This window comes from Poromitra crassiceps (assembly GCF_964638095.1).
Source record: "Poromitra crassiceps genome assembly, contig: HAP1_SCAFFOLD_423, whole genome shotgun sequence".
Classification (NCBI taxonomy): Eukaryota; Metazoa; Chordata; class Actinopteri; order Beryciformes; family Melamphaidae; genus Poromitra; species Poromitra crassiceps.
This window is the reverse complement of record NW_028151984.1, coordinates 55,905-62,099: the sequence shown is the minus strand read 5'-3', so window position 1 is coordinate 62,099 and position 6,195 is coordinate 55,905. Positions and strand designations below refer to the sequence as shown.

General features: G+C 48.4%; 1 pseudogene across 1 annotated transcript; it reads left to right on the top strand.

Annotated features, from left to right (window-relative positions):
• Window positions 1–2,884: 2,884 nt before the first annotated feature.
• LOC310771202 (coiled-coil domain-containing protein 57-like) lies at window positions 2,885–5,374 on the top strand (annotated as a pseudogene). Its single transcript has 3 exons — window positions 2,885–3,684; window positions 3,723–4,299; window positions 4,878–5,374. The product of its transcript is annotated as a coiled-coil domain-containing protein 57-like (transcript).
• The last annotated feature ends 821 nt before the right edge of the window (window positions 5,375–6,195 follow it).

Genomic DNA, 6,195 nt, shown 5'->3' with positions numbered 1-6,195 from the left:
GTTTCCAGTGCTTTTTAATGCACGATTGCGCAACACCACAGCTGACTGTTAAAAGCCGTTAATTGCTAGAATGGATGGACTAGAGGGACGGGGAGGAGTGATGATTGGTTAGATTTAGGCATGAGGAGTGACGATAGGATGTTTCATGTCAATCGGAGGCAGTCATCCCTCTGGCTGATCCATTGTAGCACCAACTTTCATAGGAGTTCGAGTCAGTTTGGGGGGGCTGTAGGGGGAGGGGGGGATGGCAGCGCTGTCTACAACTTTTGAGGGGTGGAAATACGCACATTACTTCACTCAAGCGATGTTAGTAACGCAAAAGTAATGTAACGAGTAGTGGAACGACTTTCGCCAGGGAGTAAAGTAATGTCACAATGCTTATGTATGACATCACTGACAAACACAGCACTGTCAAACTGGACTGGTTCAATCACAAACAGTATTTAACTGTATTAAGTTCTTTGATAAGTGCTGGCACACAGTTCCAGCACTGTGAGGCTCTGATTGAAAGGGCTGAATGACCAACTGAACGACAAGACACATCTGCTGTCAATATGCAAGCTGGAACTGTTTTAAACCAATGTCCAATGTTAGATACTTCAGAAAACTATCTCTAGCAGCAAGGATATGCTAGATTCCTAATAATCTATCAATCCACAACCACAGTAATAATCCAGCCCAAACATGCTGTTGGATTGTCCAATTATTTATTTATTGTTTATTTTGGCTATTTTCTAGCAATTCGGAAGCTAAAACTTTAGTTTCACAAAGCTTGACCTGACCTCTCCGGTGTTCTTAAAATATGGTTTAACAAGAAGTTTTCAAAAAGCCAGAACTATGTAAGTGAACAGCATGGTGTTTTTTGTAATTAAACCAAGGCTGGTCTGCTAAGCAATTCCTGTCAAATGACTAGTAAGCAAAACAGTTGTCAACTAAGATAGTCATTATTACAATGTCCAGCCTGATAAGGTTCAGTGATAAGAACTCTTAGTCATGGTGTCATTAATACAATTGATCAAACGTGAGAGAGATAAGAACCATTCAAGTTTGTATCCTGGACTGTTATTGTCGTGGATAATTCTATATGAATATGTCGAAATAAATAGGACACCTTCTCAGTCGCTGTGAAGATATGAATCTGTTTAATTATAACCACACATGAGCATTTATAGGCAGCTTTGCACGCAAAGCCCAATTTCACACAATGAAAGGAAACCACACCACCTAGCTAATCGTCCCTCAGGGACCTTGTTGTTGACCACTTTTTACCTAGAAACGATTTCGCTTATTTCATGCATGAGTCATACAAAAATTCTTCCACATATCCTCCCTTTCTGACCTCTAGGTCAGACCTGGGTTTGGACAATGGATTTTTGCATACTCACATGGCATGTGAGTATGCCTGTCATTGTAGTAAACTCTTAGATAAGCTCTTTCTGTTTGATTAGTGAGTCAAGACAATTTGAAATGGTGAATGTTCACGTTCTCATCTTAATATGCATCTGTGTGCCTGTTGTGTTGCAGCACGAGACTGCTTCTCGAGCCATGTTTGACTACCTGGTGAAGGATAATAAGCTGAAGCCGGTGATGAAGGAGCATGGCCTGGTGTTGCCTGAGGACCTGATCTTCATCAAGGAGCAGATCGCTGGACCCGCCTCTCTCAGCCAGGGGGCGCGGGTCAGTCATTAACACACACTACAAATGTGTATAGACTTTTAAGCATTAGAAAAGTGTGTGACTTGGCTAAATTGATCTATGGTCAGGTTCCAAACCTCTCACCGTTCCCTCCGCTCCTCCACTAGTGTAGGACGCCTCGCCCCCCTTCACTACGGGGCTCAAAAGTCGTTCATCCCAATCGCGACTCTTCTCGTCCCTGGCACCTCAATGGTGGAATGAGCTCCCCCCTATGGTCAGGACGGCTGAATCACTGCCGATCTTTCGTCAAAAACTTAAAACACACCTTTTCAGGCACCACCTGGCCCCTTCTTGAACTAACATCTTTCTCTCTCTCTCTCTCTCTCTCTCTCTCTCTCTCTCTCTCTCTCTCTCTCTCTCTCTCTCTAAAAAAACAACAAAAAACCTTTACCACTATTTCTTCAGAAGTTGTAGCTGTCATAGACTGTGTTGCATAGTTGATTGCTCTATTGCTGACAAAAATGTGTTATTGTAAGTCGCTTTGGATAAAAGCATCTGCCAAATGACGTAATGTAATGAATTCGGAGGAAAAAGTCAGAATTTGTCATCAATCACGCAATTGTGATGTCATCAGTGAGTGACATCATCAGTGATGATGTCATCCAGTGCTGTACAGTGCAATTATGTCACACATGCTATGAAATAATTTACAGCAGTAGCATACAGTTTTGCGTGTGTGGAACGAGAGAGGTGGAACTTAACTGTGACGGCAGTGCCGCCGCAGCGTCCAGAGACTATATGGCGCAGACAGCCTATCTTGTCAAAACATCTTGTTGTTCATCTTCAAAGGACTCAATAATGACCTTTGCCAGACGAACGTTACATTCTGAACTCGCCGTCACTCGGAGACCAACATTAATGTTAGTGCAGCAGAGCAGTGCTCACTCAACAGTAACACATGAGACTGGCTGACCAACACACTGCAGCGCTGTGCAACTCTAAGGTGAAGAACTTAAAACTCGTGCTCAGTCCGTTTCACCTCAAAAACCCTACGCCCGCTCAACGACTTGGACAACGATGGCTTTCCCCACAACAGTGCAGCAGAGTGGCTGCTCTCTATACTTGCTGCTCTCCGCTAAAATGTGAATAGCATGTTAACGTAATGGATGATTTCCATGGGAAGCGTTTACGTCACATGGAAGACAAGAGAAGAGGGGGTCAAAACTCCTAGGTGTATCCCAGTTTGACCATGCAGGCAGATGGGGACCTGGAGGCTCAGCTGGCCAGTAAGGAGAAGGAATGGAAGGAGCTCCAGTCTCTCAGGTTCCAGCAGCTGGAGAGCTCCCTCAAAGAGGCCCAGGACGAGCGCTCCTCCCTGAGGCAACGCTTCCAGCAGCTGAGGGAGGATTTCCAATTCAACTTGGCGGTCCTAGAGGAGAGAGACCCAGAGCTGGAGAGATACGATGCTGTGGCCACCATGTCACTGACTGTAGAGAGCAACAGACAGAAGGAGCTGAGCCAGCTGCGTATCCAGGTAGTCAAGCTGGAGGAGCTGAGAGGCCGGAGGCCAAGGAGAGGGAGGAGGAGCTGAGGGCCGGCCAGCACCGAGCTGCTAAGCACAGCCTGCAGCTGGATCAGCTGCAGGGCTCTATGGCTGCTGACATTCAGAAGAAAAGGGAGGAGTATGAGAGGATGAAACGGGATCTGCAGCGCCGGATAATAGAGGTGGAAGGAGAGCTGGCCCTACAGAGACGGGAGATGACGGCAGACTTTGACAATGATCTCAGACTCCGGGAACACGAGTTCAACCTGAAAATGGATGAGATGTGAGGTGTGGTGCTGTCTCATGAACTCCACGTGAAGCTGCTGTCTAAAGAGATGGAGGTGCACTCCCAGGCCCAGGTCCAGGCTGTGGAGGCTCTGCAGGCCTCTGAGGAGCTCTGTCAACAGCTCCAAACCCAGCTCCAACACAACGCCTGGAAGATTGGTCTCCATCCTTTTCAGCTTGTCCTCAAGCTCCTTAATCATGTGATCCTTGCCAGCAGTGAGGTCTGTAAACTGAAGGAGGAGGATAACCACAACACGAGGATCTGGACCGGGCTCTGAGGGAGTGCGAGGCCCGGCTGGAGGCCCAGCGGCAGGCCCACACCCAGCAGCTGCAGACCGCTGAGAGACATGTGGTGAAGCTGCAGGAGGACATGGAGGTGATGGCTGCACAGGCGCGCCGGGCACAGAGAGACCAGCGGGAAGCGCTGGAACGGAGAGACAAGACTGCACAGAGGCTTCGCTCAGAGTTGGAGGTGACACAAGTTGGCTGGGACAAGTACATCAGCCAGGCCTCCAAGGAGGCTGTTGCCAAGGATACGGAGATGCTGCCCTTGCAGGAGAGAGAGGCTAAACTGAGGGGTGAACTGGAGAGGAGCAGGGAGGAGGTGGAGAGATACAAGCTGCAGCTGGGCGCAGGTCTGGACAGAGAGAAGGCTTTAGAGCGGACGAGAGTCCAGTTGGAGCTGGAGTGGCAGAGACGCTGTGAGGACACCAAGGCTGAACACTACCTGGCCAGTGAGCAGCTCATACAGGGCCTGACCCAGGCCAGAGACCAGACCAGGGCGGAGCTGAGGGAACGAGACAGAGAGCTACAGGACCTGACTGTTACTGCGTTCTGTTAAGGTGCGTTCACACCGACCTATTAAAGTTTTTCGCTGGCGTCGAGTTTTCATACAAAGTCAATGCAAACGAGCGATTGAGCGTATATTCGCCTGGGAGAAAAATCGCTGGGCGTCCGAGCGGCAGAGACAGAGCGATAGGGAGAAAATACGCTCGTCGCTCGAGATGAAATATCTCAACTCGAGCGAAATTACGCTGGCATCAGTCGCTCGCCGCTCACGCTGATTGGCTGCCGTGAGAGTGAGTCAAGGATCACACTGGCTTGGAACAAACCGCTGGTTTATTGTGTGGCAACAAACCACTTTGACAGGCTGACAGCTGACATGAAGTGAAGTCTGTACTACCGGTATGGAGCTCGCATTAGGAGCACGCTGATAGGCTTTAGCTTGTAAACAATGACGGTGGCTCGTAGTGGACAAATATCATGACATTGCGTAACGTTATATCCCCCACATGTCCGTCATTTCGTGTGCCTGTTGATGAGCGATTTAAACAGAGCGACAGAGCGATTCCAAAGGGTTGACTTGAGCGACAGAGCGAAAAATAAATATCTCGGTGTGAACGCTCCTTTACAGTGGAGAGAGACCAGGCACTACAGGGTTTCACACCAAACATGAGTGATCTGGCATCGGAGGAGATCCGTCGCCTGCAGCAGCAGAGCAGCAGCCTGAGGGCTGTGGTGGCCCAGATGAGGAAGGATATGGATCTCAGCCATCTCCCAGCCCAGCCTCCAAGCGGCCCTGTCATCTCCTCCACCATCCCTACTACCAGCATACAGGTGGCTAGTGGACCACCAGCACAGCCCACTGGCAACTCCTCTACAACCAGCACAGCACTTCCAGTTCCTCCAGAATACAGTCATGCCCTGGAGCAGGAGGTGTCACTGCTGAAGGCTCGGTGCAGACACCTGGAGGGGCAGCTAGAGGGCTCTGTAGGACCCCTCAATCCAGCTGCAGCCACAGACAGACCTGTTGAGGCCCTGGCCCCCGTGGCTCCGGACAACACGTACCTACAGAACCACATCCGATCACTCAACTAAACTATTGGCGGTCTGCGTAGCGATGTGTGTTGAAGGGAGGGGAAGTGTGGAAGAACGTAGTGTTCTTCTTGGACCATTGCATGAATGCCAATTCTGGCTAGGTAGAGGCTTTTTTTTTATAAAGTATAGCACACACCCAGAGATGCAGTGGTAGAGAACAAGTTGGGTAAGGTATGAAGTCCAGCAGGTGACCTTCATAAGGCAAACATTGACACAGTGGTAAGGGACATATGTGATGTTGAGTTCCAGCCCCTTTCACACAGTACACATCTCAATTCTTACCTGCTTCTCTTTAGCTACATCTCCTCCTTTGTGATTGGTATAGATTTATTAAACCATTTAATAAGCTAAATTAATAAGGGACAATGGCTTTGACTTGCTTTCACCTTCATCTCAATAGAGCGCTTCATTAAAAGAGTCAACAGGAGTGGGAATCAAATACTGTAAACCTGACTAAAGCATCATCCTTCATCTGACTGACTCACTACATGTATTAAAGTATTAAAAACAGCAAACAATGTACTGTGCCCAGTTCTGCCCTGATGGCAGGTCAGAGGAGCCTCTGTTGGTATGCAGAGTATGTCGGTAAGTAACAAGATGTTATGGTGTTATGGCAGGGATGGGACAACAATGTGCCATGGCTTTTCATTCCAACACTGCAGCAGATGACTTCAGTGATGACCAGAGATGAGGAACTAATAATGAACCTGCCTCTACTACTGTACCTCTATAGCCAATGTACGCATACCAACAAAAACACATCTAACCTGGCATCTTGAGAGCTGTGCAGAGATGATTAGTTCCTCCTCTCTGTCACTCTGGATGAATGTTTGCTCATCACGGAAATCACCTGC